This window comes from Saccostrea cucullata, unplaced genomic scaffold, assembly GCF_032062105.1.
Source record: "Saccostrea cucullata isolate Sc308-1 unplaced genomic scaffold, CSIRO_AGI_Scuc_v1 ctg138, whole genome shotgun sequence".
Lineage (NCBI taxonomy): Eukaryota > Metazoa > Mollusca > Bivalvia > Ostreida > Ostreidae > Saccostrea > Saccostrea cuccullata.
The window spans coordinates 329,795-348,305 of NW_026935400.1; the positions used below are offsets into that span (position 1 = coordinate 329,795).

Consider the following 18,511-nt stretch of genomic DNA (forward strand, 5'->3'; position numbering starts at 1 on the left):
AAGTTTCAATGACTTTTAGTTGAAATAAGATTTTTAATATATTTTCGTGTAAAATGCCATTGCAATATTTAAGTCGTGATATTATACAGAAAACTTGAGAAATTTTTAACTTCAAATCTGTGTCTGTATATGCACCTTTAAATTCTGGTAACAAAATATTTAAATTAATTTGAATTTTTAAAAAAAAAAAAATCTTGTGTAGGCTAGAATTCTAAAATAAATCTAAAATAAAGTAAAAATTTATTTTTTACGTTACATAGCATATACTTTATCTTTCCGGATTTCCGTATATATATCTAAAGCTAAAACAAAACTAGCATTTCCCAGAAGTCGATTTTCAAAAAGTAAGATTGCGTACAATTTCGGAATCGGTAGTACTTACATGTATATATCATCCAGAAAAGCCTCGTCCGGCAGTTAAAGGCTATACAAGACCTTACATATACATTATACGTACATTTTCAGATTACTGTTTACGTAAAAAAGTTTGATAAATAAATTCATTGTAACATAATTTGGCGATACTTCAGATAATTTGTTGGAGACGATCTTATAATTCTAAAATAACATAATAAGAATAATATAATTACCCTACTACCTTTAAATTTATGTGTTAAAACCATAGTTGTATGTGATACTAATATCCAATAATCATTAAGTTGATTTTACTGTTAAGAGTTATTGCAAATGTTTTAAATATAAACAGGGAACATTCAATAATGATATCGGTTGCTAATTCTTAAAGCATTTGCTAGTAGAATGAATCCCATATTTTGCCTACCTGACTAAGATATGGGTTAACATTTTGCCCATCGCTGTTTTATCTTTTAAGAGGGGGTGGGGTGTGATTTTCATTTTAAAACCCGACCTGACCTAAATGTCCTCTGTAAAGAGTTATTTACGTTATTGAAAGATATTGAAACTAATTTATAGCAATAAGATATATACCTTAAGAAAAGAATAAGTGTTTTTAGCAGTATAGTATGAAGAGCAATGAGAAGAAAAACAAGTTAAAATCCTTACAAAAAAGCTGACTTTTAATACGGATTCCCTATTGCTAACACTTAAATGATTCCGTGTTTAATTAGTTTCCAAAATGATAGTACTATAACAAATGTGTCTCACTAAAGATCTTTTATCTGCAACTTACTATTTTTCTCGTTGTCAGTCATCAACCATCAAATCTAAAGATTTGTGCAAAAATAAAAATATATGAAACTATGTATATGTATGACCTGATGTCCTGGATTCCGGAGTTATGCAGACCAATTCATCTTAAATCAAAACTAGGGTTACTTAGAAATATTGCTTTCAGAAAACAAAATGTTTACACAGTTGTGGATGTAAAAACACGCGTAAAATATTTTTTAGAATCTCTTAGGCCTGGACACATGTGATATTAACTTAACTATTACCAATGATTGCCTTCTATAGTTAAAAAAAGTAAATATGTTATACACATGCACTCACAATATGGCATCGAACCTGATATTTTAACACATACATGAATTTAGAAAAGTTTTAATTTTGATGTGAAAGAATAGTATAGCAATATATAAACATATAAGTAAATGCATCAAAATTTTAAAGAAGAAACAAAATTTAAAAATAAGTATTATTAAGTAAGGTATGCAAAATAATTTATCAGTGAATTGTAAAAGTTCGCCACTGGGGGCGAAATTGCAGTAAACAGTGAGACGCTCAACTTCGGAATGGACATTTTCCTAAACTTGCGAACCCTTTTCCTCTAAAGCTTTCCTCTTGAGATTTTATAGATTGCCTCCTTATCGATGTTGTTCACACACACAGAACAAGATCTTGTGAATCTAATAGCATGGGATTTACAACCCCCATATGTATGCATATTGCAACATTAATAAAACAAATTAACGATAGAAAAGTAAAAGTTATCGCGTTTATTACAAAGGTTAGTAGCTATTTTGCAGCAACGTCTTCTTGAAGTAAAATATCACACCATGAAAGAGATATGTTGATTGTGGTTGTATTCTTTCGAGTGCATTCTGATACATTGTCACAAAGTATGGATGGAGATGAATATTATGAACTGATAAAACATCATTCATTTAAGGAATGTGTTTAACAGCTACCCAAGTTATACTATATAATAGTAACGGTATGCTATAAAACATTTACTCGTAAGATGCAAAACTGCATTAAAAAATCATAAACACCAGATTTAGTATCAGTTAGCAGCTTTATGAAACATATGGAGATAACAAAAGGTATTCAAGATCAAAAGTCCATAAAACAATACAAAAATAAGAAGCAGAGCAAACACGGACCTCCAAAACATCAGAGATGAGATCAGGTGCCATGGAGGAGTGATCATCCCCTGCCGACTGGTCACACCCGCCATATACTCCTTGTCATGATCGAGAAATAACGGGAAAATCCGTCGTTAATGCTGTGTATAAAAAATGGACTTACATTTAGTATGAAAAAGCGTTAGTCAGCATTTTACCCAATGATATATTGATTTACTCTGAAAATGACATCAAAAAGATGCTTGAGTCTGTTTGGTTTTTGGAGATCAGGTCCTCAAACAATTTATTGGAATCCTCATGGGTACCGATTGCGCTCCGTTTTAGTAGACATTTTTTTTTGTATTCAGATGAAGCAGAACTTGTGCAAAATTTTATGCATGAAAAGAAGAAAACAATTGCTGTGGCCCTCAACTCGACATGTAGATATATCGACGACGAACTGTCAATTAACAATGGTTATTTCCATTCCTGTGTCGATACGATATATCCTAGGGAGCTTGACAAAGATATGTTTTACTTGAAAAAGACATTGATGGTAATCTTATAACTACGCTCTTTGATAAACGTGATGACTTTAACTTTTCTATCGTCAGCTTCCCTTACTTACATATGTATGCAGAAATATACCTTCATTGCTTGCATATGGAGTTTATGTATCTCAGTTATTTCGATATGCATGAGCATACTCTACATATAAACAATTTCTAAAACGAGGTTAATTATTGACAAACAAGTTGATGAAACAAGAATATCAGTAGTTTCGTTTAAAGTCATCATTTCACAAGTTCCATGGTCGATACAATGACCTTGTCAACAAATACAATTTATCCTTAAGTCAAATGCTGACTGAAGTTTTTCATACCAATTGCTAGTCCACTATTTATACGCTGAATTGATGACAGTTTTTTTTTTCGTTATTTCCCGATCAAGACAAGGAGCACATGGCGGGTGTGACCGGTCGGCAGAGGATGCTCACTCCTCCTTGGCACCTGATCCCACCTCTGATGTTTTGGAGGTCCGTGTTTGCTCCTATTTTGTATTGTTTTAAGAACTTTTGATCTTGAATACTGTCCGTTATCTCCATATGTTTCTTTTTTTTTCGAAGAGTAAATAAAAATATTAACCAAAGGGGACACCCGGGTTCGAACCGGGGACCTCTCGATCTGCAGTCGAATGCTCTACCACTGAGCTATATCCCCTGATATTAAACAAAGAGCGATAAGACCTCTAAGAATATGCTATCCAATCTAACAATCGATACGTTGTCATTCCAGCCCTTATCTTTATCAAATAAAGTGTTCATATTTACTCCATCAATTTTTGTGCATTTACTTTATATTAATATCTCCAATTAAAATTATTTCAAGAGATTAATCCTTAGATTTATTAAACAAAACAATAGCCTCAGCAAATCCCTCAGTCTATGGAATTATAATACTTTATTTTATAGTGTTAAACAGTAGCAAAGCACAAATTTGATAGTACATAAATATTACTATAATTGTAGAAGTAGTGCCACTTAACCTTTTTATTTTAATTGTCCCCATTCTGCAAAGAAGATGGGGGAATAAGGCGGGCAGAATGTCTAAAGCGCGACAGATAATGAAGTGAAAAATTTAATCTCAATCATATCCAAATTTTATTTCATACTTCATCTAATTTTAATGTATACATAATGTAAAATCTCTATAATTTACAAAAATCTCACAAAGACTGAAAATATTTGCCTATGAAAAAGCACACACAGACTTAAATGAACAAAAACGATCATTTTTTTCATTCTTTAACAATTTTTTTCAATATGAATGGGTCTTCGCTCCATTTTTGTGAAAGATTATCATAAAAGTTTGCGATAAAATAAATATTGATGGTTTACAAAAAAATTTGAGCGATGACCCACTATACCTGAAAAGTACACTTTTATGACAAAGCATTCACATTTTTCCGAAAAATACTTCGTCCTTTAAGTCAAGGGTCATATCACAAACATGATTTAAATGCCCTTAATCAAGATGATTCATGTAGCACAGTGGTTAGCGCGTTAGTCTCAATTCAGTATGATTTTTCGGTATTTTATTGCTGGGGTTCGAATCCCACGTATATCATCAAAAAATTTTATAAAAGAAATTTTTTAAAGAGATCTATTTCTCTCAGAAATTGATTTTCTCATAGTTTCATTAATTTTAATAATGAAAATTTAAATACTCAATTTACATGTCAAATGTGAGTTCTTAATATATGACTATAGGCATTCTGTCTGCCTTATCCCCCCATCTTCTTTAGAATTTGTTATCATTTGTTATATTTTCGATTTAAAAGGACAAATTTCAGAAAACCTCTTGTCAACAATTAAGAGTTTTCTTTTTTTTTTCTACAACATAATTCAAATTAAATCTATTTAAAGGTATGGCCTCAGAGTTTCTGTTATATATTAGTCTTTTAAATCTGAGTAAAATAACTTATAAAAATTAGGCATATATTCTTTCAAACTTAAAAATGTATACTTATGCAAGAACATTATAATCATATAGAAGTGAGAAGTTACCATATTTTCTACTTCGCAAGTAAGCTCATATCAACATGAATCTTGTTCTTTGTGAATATCTACATACTGATTATTGAATAATAATTTTGCCCGAAAAATGCATTTATCTAAATTGAAATTTTCAAACAAAAACATTGTTGTAAATTATCTCTTAAGTTGTAGATTAAATGTATATATGAAACATATTCCTTCAATTGTTTAATAAGATTTCATTTATCATTTAAGAAATCACATGTTATTTAATTTTACGTTTTCTTGAATTTTGAAGAAATGAACATTGATTATGCCCAAAAGCTCCATTGAAACAATGCAAATCAGAAGCAAAAATCTATTATCTTCTATGTTGGGATATGTTGCCTTGGAGAAGTAAGCCTCCCCATCGTGCGCGCCTTGTAATGATCGATAAACGAAAAAAATCGTAGATAATTCAGTGTGAAAAATGATTAAGTTTCAATGAAAAAGCCAGTCAGCATTCTAATTAATGTTAGATTGAATTTGCTTATAATGACATAATATCGACCTTATATAGAATTAGCAAAATGTTGATTTTATACGAGACTGTTGATGTCCTTGTCTCACCATTGGTGGGTGGGGGGGGTGGGGTGTTATCTTGCCTCGTTTCAGAATTTGTTGGTATATAGAGCACGTTCTTACGTATAGAATCATCTGGAAGACATGAACTCTATGTGATGATGGATTGAAATTCAAATTTTAGCCTCCGGCGCCCCATCCACCACCGCCACCAAATTTGTTTGTATTTCACAGGAATTGTGTACTAATTGTGACTCCATGTGCAGGTGATATATTATATTGCTGTATAAATAAGGAAAGTTGGCGATGCATACGTTCAAATCATCACATTTAGCATTAAGTTTTGTTTTTAGGACCCAGATGATATCTTTTATCTCGAGTTCAAAGGGATACATGTATATCGCATTATTGAAAGAAAGAATGAAAATGCATATTGTTTACAGATATAAAGTCGATCATTTCTGTAAATTTTAAATTGAAGTCCACACAAAAAAATTTCATTTCATTTTTAAAGTTATTACATTCATTAATATCCTATTTCAACAGTTTTATTTTTTTTTTTTTACATTGAATGAACAATTGTATTTAACCATTATTTAAGCATTAACAGATGATGTTAAAATTGTTTTCATATTTTCGTATTTCAGAAAATCGTAGAGGCACAACATACCATTATTATATATCATTGAGCTTGAAATGATAATGATACTTTGAAGAAAAATATTGAACAGACGACCACATGTAAATGAGTAACACAGGTACAGGCGAGGCAGAACAATGCTATTGAAAATAACTTTGATATTTTTGCAAATTGGGTACTTTTTATGCAGCTGTCATCTTTTTGGATTGATTACTGTTTTTCTCTTTTCATTTTACATTTTAGGGAAAAGAGTATGGACTTGTGCAAATTGCACTGATAGATGTGACTGCATGATGATTAAATGAAACTGAAAATTTCTTTCGCACACATGGGTATGGTTGTTCTTATAATATATCAATTGTTCTTATAATATACATGTATCAAAGTAAATGAAACTAGGAATCACAACTTAAAAAAAGTTGAACGTCTGTCTGTTACGTGGGTTTCCCAGAGCAAAAAGAGTTACACGTTGAATTAAGAAGCAAACAAAATTAAGCATCTTTGTCAGTATTATCATCATGATTTATTGGTACCAATGACAAGGTACGTTTTCTTGTAAAGCATTTCAAGTTTGTCTTCTCGAAATCTCATAAAAAACCAAAGGGTAGAAAAAAGTAGTGGTACTTTGAGCAATAAGCTCAATGATACTTCCGTCTTCCATATGGTTATAAACTAAAGACCATGTTTCCCACTGGAAGACCCGAAATAAGTGTCAAATAAAAAAAAAATAGGAGGTGCACAGTGGTACTATGTAACAAAGTATCTATGAAAGTATCATTCAATTTCATTTAGTGGTAAAGAAGGAATTGCGATATGGATGGGTACATGTACCTTCAATATTATAGAAAAATGGTCGTCCTCATTTTTTGCTCTGGGAAACTCAAAATATGATTCTGATCAAAAAGTAAAATGTGAGGTCACAATGGCACTATATAAAAAGATTCTGTGAAAGTCACTTTAAATTTCATTCAGTGGTAAAAGAGGACCTGCGAATAAGAGATCGGTACACTAAAGCGTAACAGACATACGTACAGACGGACATACAGACATCCCGATCACTACATACCTTCCCGCTTTTTCAAGCGGAGGGTTGAAAAAGAGTGCAAACAGATATAAGAGCCATATTTTTCCATAAAAAAATGCGTCGGCCGGGAATTGAACCCGGATCGACTGCTTGGAAGGCAACCATGCTGACCATTACACCACCGACGCTTATATAAATGATATAAATAAAAATTCCAAAATATATTATATGATTTTAATTTTTAAAAATATATAAAACTTTATAAATGCATCTTAACTATTCTAAGAATTATTTTGTCTCTTTCTTCGTTTTTTTTATTTGTTGTTTATATTTCTTTTTAAATCTAATTTTAGAAACACTAACATGTGTGATACAGTAACCCAAAGGCATCTGCCACGTACCTCTACAAATAATTAATGTGTATGTACTTTGAGATGGAAGCTCAAGGGTTCCTCTAGACAATGACGCCGTTTTGCTGTCTTTTTGTCCTACTTATTTTCATTAAAAAAAATAAGTAGAATAGCATACTTTTAAATCCATTTTTTAAGTTTAAAAGACTATGTATATGTTCAGAGATGACAGCTCAATAATACACGGATAGGCCTTTATTACTCAAATATCATTTGCATTTTGTGCACAATTAATATGCATGCAATTTCTTCAAAGAATGCTTATGTGAATCTTGTCATCAATACAATTAATTTCGGACCAGTGTGCTGCAAATCTGCACCAATCAAAAGTATACTTTAGACTTCTTCTTTAATTTGTATATAGAGGGGAAAAAAGGCGAAATTATCTAACTCGAGCACTTACTAGTTTGCTACATTTTGGAGCATTGAGTTAAATTGCTTAAATAAAAAAAAATAAAAAATAAAAATTAAAAAGAATTGAAACATCATTGAAAGATAGGTTGATGTTACATTAATTTCAACAACTTTGTTTTAATTTGTTTTAATTTAACACTTCGTAACATTATCGCTTTCATAATTTTCTTAACATTATCTACATCATATTTGTATTTTGGCTGACTTGTTCCGTACATTTTTTTATATATAGTTTTTTGTTTTTATTTTTATACTGAACTCGACTACAGAGAGCCATCACATTGGGTCTAGATATCCAACTTTTACCCCCTAGCTCCCTTTCTCAGGAGGATTTTTTTAAAAATCATTTGTCAGTTCTAAATATTTTAAGTAATCCCAATAAATGAAATAAATTTGAATGGCCATGCCTATATTGGATTTCAAAAGTGCATAAAAATCTTTTGAACTAATTTAACATCGTGGGTTCCAAGACATGTTCTAAAGCGTTTTTTCTTTAAAAATATTATCAGCAGTGAAGGAGGAACTCTCGAATACTGTGCAACAATATATTTGAGAAATACGAGGGTTGTTCAATAAACAACGTCCTCGGTGCTCGGAAAGAAGCAAAAGACGCTTTTCAATGATTTAACTTAAATATTTTCTTTTAATTAAAACACGTGTCCATAATAATTTTATCCAATTTCTGTTTGTTTTTAGAACTCTTATTTGAATATGGCCCTTCCTATACTGAAATATGGCAGATTCTATGATTTCCTGGACATGTTTCTTCTTTTCAAGGTGTTTTTTCAAGTTGGAAAAATTAACTAAGCCAAAGGGTGACAGATCTGGCAAATATTTTTTTGTGACAGAACATATAGATATTCTTACACCATGTCGTTTTCACTCATTTTTCTAAATTTAGGGTGACCATTGAGTACTTAGCATTTTTACTGTCAAATGCTTCTTTCAAATAAAGTAAACTATCCCCCAAATTAATGCCTATCAAATTTGCTATGTGTCTTAAAGTCATTCAAACATCATAAGTGATAATTTATTGAATTTTGGCACACAGAACAATGGTTGTTGTAAGACCTTGTCGCCAAGGAAGGTGCCATTATATGATTTTTGTTCATTGAAATCCACCTGCTAATGTGTCTATAAAACAGACACTGGATGCTGTAAATTTTACTTTCAGTGAATATTTCTTTGGGATTCTTAACAAGTTTTACGAAAGCTTTGATGAAGCGTTTATTTTTACTTTAGTTTATTGATTCTTTACCATTCATTTTTAATACAGTGTCTCGAATAGCCCTTGTTTTCCAGCTTCTCATAATGAAAATATGAGATGAAAAGTGGTCACATAAACTGATATCAATTCATTAGAGATTCAATCATGAGAGAACGTAAGACTTAATGACATATAATATCTGTGTTGTATGTCATATAGTTCAGGTCATTATTTATTGATTTGGGATACAGGTGATATCATTTAGTGATCTCAATGTCCGAAATACCTCTAGTATTTCATTACAGGTGAATTGAAAAATAATTTGTATTGTGATAGAGATAACCGAGATTGTCAAACCCTTTCTATAATTATATGTAGTCAAAAACAATATTTCATAGTGTGCAGAAACCCATTTAAATATAGGTAAATTAAGATATATAAAAAATCATAGGAGAAACTTTAACACATTAGAATATACTTGAAATAAATTTTACAAAAAGCGTGCGTCGGCCGGGAATTGAACCCGGATCGACTGCTTGGAAGGCAACCATGCTGACCATTACACCACCGACGCTGACGGACTACTTTTATAAGAAATGGTACAAAAGATTTTTTTATGTCTTATCTCTTTTAATATTAACTTTTCTTTAAAAAGTTTTAATTTATCTATAAGCATTGTTTGTTTGTTTTCATTCTATGATGTTTAAATTTCTTACACATAATACAGTTACGGTGTGTTCCCCGAACGTCTAAAACCTATATAAACAATATAATTATCACACTCAATTAAGGGGCCCTCTGAGGGGCACAGGTAGAGTTTACCTGTGTTACCTGTGACTTAAACTGTATGTATAAACTACCTGCATTTATATGACTGTTTCAAAGACTTGTAAGTTATATTGGAAAATCTTAGCGATAAGCCCTATAAAATGAATTAAATGTTGTTCAAATTTTTAAATATTTTTTACTCAAATGTTCAAAGTATTTACTATGTATTTTAGTCAATCTATATTAATAACTGTCTCAAAAATCTTACCAATAATTCCCATAAATTGAATTAAATGTTTTTCAAATGTTTAAAATATTTTTCAACTCAAATTTTTAAAGTATTTATTTTAATTTTGTAGTATAGAACTACCTTCATTTAAATTAGAAAAAAGTTTATTTTATTGTGCTAATTGATCTTGACATTGTAGATATATCTTATTTAATTTTTTTTCAATACATCTGTTGAATTCTTTTATTTTTTTTATGGTACTTAATAATTTTCATGTCCGTTTTTAGCTAAAGTTTTAAGCACTTACTCCAAAAACATTTAATGTAATAACAATTTATCATTTTCAAAATCATTTTAAGTCTCCATGATAAAACTTAAATCTTTAAGTTAAGATTATTAATTTTATTTTATGTAATTCAATTGTGAAAATGTACAAAGAAGAATACATGTAACATTCAATAATTTGAAAACAAATCACATTACTGTGAATTTTGAATATAATTTCAACTAACAACATGAATTATGAATACTTGGTATTGAGATGGTTAGATCATTTCACTTTGAAAGTTAGATAAGACTTTTTCTGTGATGGCTCATTTTACACCTGTCTCAGCCTCAAAATATGAGCTTATAAGATGAGAGATAAAACCCAATAAATGTGAAAAATGTGCTAATAAATGTATAGAACTGAAGTGATATAAACTCTGCTTCCCATATTAATATAAGATATGAAAAGCGTATTAAATAGTACTTAAAATGTGATTTTAATGAAGAGTGCTGAAAGTGTATTTTAAAAATTAAATATTTGTAAATAATAAACTTGTTATCACTTTAAATATATTGTGTCATAGTGCTTGTAATGAAATGTACTAAAAAAATGAAAAAAAATATTTATATGAAAAAAACACTTGTTTGGTGTCTTGAATTATAGTTAATTCTTTCTCAGAAAAATAAATATATTTGATTTAGAATATTAAATCAAGATAACTTTCTCAGAAAAATAAATATATTTGATTTAGAATATTAAATCAAGAAAACTTTCACAGAAAAATTAATATATTTGATTTAGAATATTAAATATTAAGATATTGATTTAGAATATTAAATATATTAAATATTTAGAATATTAAATCAAGATAACACAGGCAAACTCTACCTGTGCCCCTCATATGGCCTCTTAATTGAGTGTGATAATTATACTGTTTATACAGGTTTTAGACGTTCGGGGAATAAACCACAGTTACATATACACAGAAATTGTTTTTACAATATTAACGCCTGAGGCATCTGCCACGTACACCTCTGTGTGTGTTTTTATCTTGGCATGCTTCCGCTGACATAAAAGTGCACTGTTTCTACTGCTTCTAACTCTTCTGATTTATATAAGTAAACAAGCTTTAAATAATTTACCGTGTTTTAATAATTAAATTATTTTGGAGAATTTTAGTTTTGACAAGAGACATAAATATACAAAAGTAGGGATAAATAACAAACTTTTTTTAGACATCGGTAATATTATTATTATTCAAATATGTAACCTAAAAATCTTTACCAGATAAAGTGGGAGAGATTTGTAAAATTTGTCACAATATTAAAAAAATAACTGCAAACTTTTGTATAGAATTACACAGACATCAAAACAAAGCCGCTTATGTAAGTTCCAAAGAAAACTTACGAGTTCTTTTTATATTGTCATAAGCATTTGTTATTAATGTCATTTCTATTCACAATCAATCAAAGCATTAAGCTTGATATATATCTTAAAATCGCATATACTGAACCATCCCTTTTTACCTCATAAATAATTCAGTATGTTAATATAAATACTCTTTCAAGTCGAAATTTTAACGAAGAATTTTCTTTTTGTCATCTCACTTTCACTGCTAATTCCAACACATTTTTAAAACTAAAATGGCCGTTAATGGCGATTTCTGCTCTAATACAGTCCCCTTTGGAATGTCAAAGCACTTCTGTAAAGTTCTCTTAAATTAATGGAAGAACTCCATTAACACTAAAATACCCTTTTTCTGGAGATAAGGAATAGATTTCTTCCAGCAATAAAACTATGTAAAAAAATCAGGAAAACTTAAATTGCTTTGTTCCTAACTTATACATTTCAGCTATAGCATTTTGTTGTAATAATGCAATTTTTTTTATGTAACATCTATCATAGAAGATGAATTTGTCTTGATTGGTGTAGTTAGGAACTACATGTATCCCTTTGAAAGATTCGTCGCCGTTAAAACAGTTACAAGTTTAATCATGTATTTTTCTTTAATTAGCGATAAATGACTTTCTTATTTGAAAAATACAGTAAAAATTAATTACGACCTTGGGTTGCATTTTTTCATATTTATTGGGATACAAGTATGGCTTGTTCACATCATATAATATCCTGAAGTCCGACTTGAAGACTTTCTCACCTACATGTACAAACCCGAAAATATTCACTAAAATGTTGAAAAATGAAATATTGAAAACGGCTTTTGTGACTGATTTTAAACAAGTATTTACATATTCATAGTTTTAACATTATGAAACGATTATTTTGAAAACGTTTATGATATAACTTGAATTGTTGGTCAAATGTAACACACCCACCTCATGAGATCAATGTAAAATATTACGGTGACAGTGTGTGACTTTTACTAATTAATAACCTGTATCAATACGCATTGATTTAATGCTCGTAAAGTGTTATGGGGGAAACATTTGAAACTTTTAACATATGGCTTATAAAAAGAGGGTCGTGCTGTCTTCAATTTATTTAAAATTTGTTTCTCTTATTCTCGTATTTATCTCCAAATGATGGGAAAATATTCAATATGTTATTTCTTTCCAATTCCCATAACCTGTGCTTAATGTTTAGGAAACCTCTCACCAATAAACATTAGATTTTGTAATCTATTTCGTAAATAACCTAAATAGTAATTAAGTTTTTAAAAAAAACTGAACAAAATTAAAGTTAAACAATACAGTATTGTAATTATTTTTTTGCCATTGCGGATCAGTCTTGCTCAATATTTATAGAACTACTTTAATACGCGTAAAATGTTATATTGATAAGGTCATATAAGGGGAGATAATGTTGTCAAAAATAACAGATATTTTATTAATTTTGTATCCCCATTTTAAAAAGTGAGTTATCTCCCCTCAAAATCGGAACTCTTCTACACTAGCATAACTTCCGCGGACTACACGTTACGATAATCCAACAAAATAGTGATCAACTTACACGCTGCATTAAAAATTTTAAAAGAAGGAAACGGTTTGCAATTTTTTTTTTAGATAATAAGCGATTTTATAAAGGGTCTGTTTTCCCCCTTCCTTTCTAGAAAGCTATAAGAATTAGCCAGGCACGTAGCATCGTCTTTAAAAGTGGGGGGGGGGGGAGCCAAAGAAATATGTTTTTTCTTACCTGGAAAAGTTGATAAGCAAAGAAAAACCTTGCCCAAAGTCGAAAAGCTACTTATTTCAATACCAGTTCCTTGGCATACAATACTACATTTCCCTTATATAACTTTACCGTAGTATAAACGTGTGTGTGTTGGGGGGGGGGGGGGTGGCAACCTGTCCATCAATGAACATTTTCAATAGAAAAAGTAAAACATGAATAACACTTGAGAAAAGAATGTTTTCCGTTAATTAACAAGAAATACGCTAGGAAATTATTGTATCAATTTCGTGTTTCTGCTGTCAATTCTCTGATCTAAAACAAAATGTGTATTTTACTCGGGAATATGCTTGTACATATGCTTAGATCCTGCACTAAAACTTTGATTAAATGCAGCTCAGACTTCATACGACATTTGTAACACGAATTCACGTCGATGCTATTTTAATTAGTCTTTCTTCGTTACATGAGCACATGAGATTAAATTATTCATTTAGAATTCCATTCAAAGTTTTTTAAAATACTATATACATGCAGTGAATCAATTATTTTACAAATAAAAAATTCTGGAAACACGGTTAATTCAAATGAAATAGGCCTTTAATTGTCAACAAATGTGTTCTTGTAAGTAAAAGTTCTATTTTATAACATACAATCAGCAAAAACGCAGTTTTTGGTATCGGTCGCGGAAGAAGAACTATATTTGTATATGCAGCAATTTAGGGGGTAAAACTGTAGATGGACATGTCATCAGTCTCTAAAAAATTCCTAGAGATGCAGAGAAGAAAATATGGCTGCAGCAGGCTAGATTAATTCGTAAAAACTAAAAATTCTTATACATGTATTTGTTCTGCACATTTTGTAAATAATGATGATCCGTCTGCAGAACATCCACTACCGAAAATTAGCTTTTTGTTGTTGTTGTTGTTGTTGTTGTAAATAAGCCTATTTGAATATGCATCAGCATTTTATCAGTAATTTGTTTCTTTTCTTTTTTTTTTGTAAGGGGGGGGGGGGGGGGCTCACACAACGCCTTATTATACTACTATACAGATTAATACAAATTCAGAAAGAGACTATGAGTGGGCGATTTAAAAAAAAGATATGAATCAGTTAAGATTTCTTTTTATTCACAAACACAATAACATTTTTCCATATGACAGAGAACATGTTTACATCAAGAACGTCCGCGGAAGTGACTTTATTTATAGCGCATGCGTATTAAACACAGTAAAAGAGTTCCCTTCAGGGAAAATAACTCACCTTTTGAAAATGGGGATACATGTATAATTATACAAAACAATATTTTATATTTACTTGTCTGATGCAGAATAAAATGCCAAACAGTGTTTCCTTGAGTTATTTTAGATTCAAATTAAGGATGAGAAATTCAATTAAAAAAATTAAGATTTCAATTTCATGTGGTAATCATGTAAACTTGTTTTTACGAGTGATTTTAATAATATTTTAAGTCACTTGAGATTCTTATTACATTATGCATTTTCCCCCTTTTTCATCCTCAAAATGTCATTTAAAAGAAACACTGTATACAATCTCTAATATAAATGTACATACAAATGCAAAGTTGAGGAGAATAAATAACACTGTATTAATTTTTCTTCAACTACTTCAGTGTGAATGATGGATGTGAAGATAACGAACAGTTTTCAATATCAAAATCCATAAAACAATGCAAAATAGAAGCAGAGCACCTGTTTACGGAGTTTATATATCTCAGTTGTTTCTATACGCTAGGATATGCTCTACGTATGAACAATTTCTAAAACGAGGTAAATTATTGACGTACAAGTTGATGAAACAAGAATATCAACAGTCTCATTTTAGGTCATAATTTCGTAAGTTCTATAGTCGACACAATGACCGCAAATACAATTTATCGTTGATTCAAATGTTGACTGGTGTTTTTCATATAAATCGTTAGTCCATTATTTATACAATGAATTGACGAAGGATTTTTCCGCTTATTTCCCGATCACGACAAGGAGCACACAGTGCCTGTGACCGGTCGGCAGGAGATGCTCACTCCTCAGTGGCACCTGATCCCACCTCTGATGTTTTGGCGGTCTGTGTTTGTTCTGCTCCTATTTTCTAATATTTTTAATTATGGACTTTTATCTTGAATACTGTTTGCTATCTCCATATCTTTCAAACAAAGTCTATTACTATTTTCAATGTACCAAATGTCCAAATGGATTGACCGTTACTTTCTATCCGACAGATATTTACTGTTTAATTTGGCATTATGAAAATAAACGCTTAAAAATTTGTACAGAAAAAGTCAGGCAACATTCGGCCTAACGAAAATTTGCATATTCCAAAAAGAGTCATTGTTTCCCTAACAGAATTTTTCCAATCTTGACTTTCATTTAGTTTGTTAATATTCTTTGAATCTTCAAATTGTTGGCATATATGTTTGCCTAGTTTTATATTAATTATTTGTACGTAAAGAATGCATCACATCAACCAAGAGATATAAACTTCATGAGTTTGTGATAATTACTATAGTGGATTGCAATATAAGTAAGGGGAGTAAAAATAGAAAAGTTGGAGTCATTGCGTTTATCATAAAGTTTTATTGTCAGTTTGCCACCAGTATATTCTAGGCTGTAAAACGTTCAAGTATGACATATGTGTATCAAACTCTATAGGGTCTTTTATTTCGACGTTAGAGGAATAAATTCAGTCAGCGTAGGAATAGAAAAAGATGGAAAAGATCAAACGTTGTTGATTTATCCAAATGTCGAGTAAAAGGTCACAGCGAGAACTCCCCCTCCATTGTTGTTTTTAAATATTATATTCTGCATCTAGTTAGATAAGTATGAAAACGGCCCTGCTTCGTAAGTCAAATTTCTATTTGAAAATTTTACGTTATAGTATTTTTGAAGCCATATTTATAAGTAAAAACAAATTATACATTAAATTTATTATTTTACATTGATGTTATAGGCTTGATATTTGAATATGGGGAATTTTAAATCGATTTTTCATGTTTTGATTCGATTTTTCAACGGTAACTATTTCTCCATAAGAAGTAAGTTGACTTTTTTTATATATGCAAGTTTTTGAGTACTACATTTAAAGGCCGGCATACACGATGAGATTTGTAGTATAATACACGTATTATAATACTTTTGTATTATAACACTTTCTTGTACACACGCTAATATATACCGGTATCCTATAAGATTGTAAATAAACTATTAATCCACGTGTTTTCTCCAGCCATATTTCTCTCGCTGTCAAAATAATAAAAATGATAATAATAAGCTATGCTTCTAGCATCTTTCTTGTGGAAGATACCGCTTGATCTATCCCACAAGTCCTCTTCACCTTCCCATAAAACCACGAGTTTTTCGATGTCTTTACTCGTAAAGTCGGCCATTATTATTTATCATGTGCTTTTTTTAGTAATGATATAAATAGGATGACTCCCAATGGGAGTATATTTGATTGGTTGAAAGTGAAAGGTAAGTTAAGACTTGTATTGAGAAATAGAGCATTGTTATTCTTAATACAGTTTTACAAGATTCGAAAAAATCGTATGATACACTGTATTATGATACACCGGCCTTAAGACGTAAAACTATGTAAGAATTTGAGTTAAGTAATGTTTTTTGTTACTGTTTACGTATACATGCACAAGTTTTGCTGGGTAGAGTTACTCATGCATGAAGTTTTCTATTTTTGTGCAATGTACTAAGTTATGTACGCACATAGGCTACTTTGTTTTGTCGCTTATAAAGTCGGTGTTGTGGGTTTAATTGTTGAAACCACTTTTGTTAAGATATTATGTTTTCTTAACGTTGTCTTTAAATATAATAGTGTTCGGTTAGAATTACCGGTATTGTTTGTATGGTGTGTCATAAGTGCAATTGTAGTCAAAGTTGCATTGTGCGTTTTTAGGATACGTAACTTGCGACTTAATATACTATTTAATTTAAAGGTTCCAGCCATATTCCAGACATTTTCTGTGAACATACATGTATGGCATCAGCGTTACCTGGACTGGAAACCCACTGGAAGCCAGTTGGCGGGAGGCCGTCGTGAAACGGGGCGTGTCGGGACGTGGTCGCGTGGTACACGGGGATGGCATATAGACAATCTAGAAACTTAATCAGATATTTATTAAAGATAATTTTTTAATAAATATGTTGTAAATATTGTTCATATTGATTTTATTTATAGATAAAAATTGTAAATAGAAAAAAAATCTTATTATATCTGACTGAACAGATCATGACGGCTGTCGGGACACTTACATTTGAGTAGCCATAGAAAAATGTTTTATTCACAAGAATGAAAGCCGTGTATTAACGTGGCCGAGTCTAATACGTTATATCGCGACTACCAATAAGTACCTCGCAGTTATCTAACTTACTACCGCTCTTTTGCGGGGGAGTCGAGAAAAGTCTAAATTTCTGGGGGCAAATGACATTGTTTACAGTAGTGACAATCAAATGATTCGAACAATTTAATGCCGAAATCACGATGTTTGCCAGATATTGAACTCCAAATAGTAGATTGTCAAATAAGGAAAGTTTAGAATATTTTATCTGCTTAAAAAATGCGACGATTTTCAATGAAAATTTAACGAAAAGAGTCCGCTTAATTAAAAATATCGTTAAAAATGTGACAATTTAGAATTGGCTCCTCTCAAAAATATATAAGGCTGGTTCAGCGATTGTTTAGCGAGGTATTCCATCAGGATTTTTTACTGATCCGTCCTTATAAATGCTACAATGATCGATTTTGCATTGTATTGAATAGCACATTGCCCCCACCCAACAGACGATTTCTACTCCTTCGCGAAAGAGTTCCGCTAAGTTAAGTAATTGCGATATCAAGTGTTAGAGTGCGCATGACCTTGCGCAGCATTTTAGTTTTAAGCAGTCGTAGGTGCAATATAACTTATATTAAGTATTGTTACTTTGCCACAAAATTAACATTATATTACATTATCTTTCAGTTTTATGGGTCTTGAAATGTGGCTTAAGACAATGATTAGGAACAAACGCCGAGATGGCTTTCACGACGTCCCTGTTC

General features: G+C 30.9%; 3 non-coding genes across 3 annotated transcripts; all 3 read right to left on the reverse strand.

The window, feature by feature from the left end:
- Window positions 1-3,412: 3,412 nt before the first annotated feature.
- Window positions 3,413-3,484, reverse strand: Trnac-gca (transfer RNA cysteine (anticodon GCA)). The gene has a single exon. It is a non-coding gene; the product is annotated as a tRNA-Cys (tRNA).
- A 3,657-nt stretch (window positions 3,485-7,141) lies between these two features.
- On the reverse strand, window positions 7,142-7,213 carry Trnag-ucc (transfer RNA glycine (anticodon UCC)). Its single transcript has one exon. It is a non-coding gene; the product is annotated as a tRNA-Gly (tRNA).
- Window positions 7,214-9,558: 2,345 nt separating this feature from the next.
- On the reverse strand, window positions 9,559-9,630 carry Trnag-ucc (transfer RNA glycine (anticodon UCC)). Its single transcript has one exon. It is a non-coding gene; the product is annotated as a tRNA-Gly (tRNA).
- Between the last annotated feature and the right edge of the window lie 8,881 nt (window positions 9,631-18,511).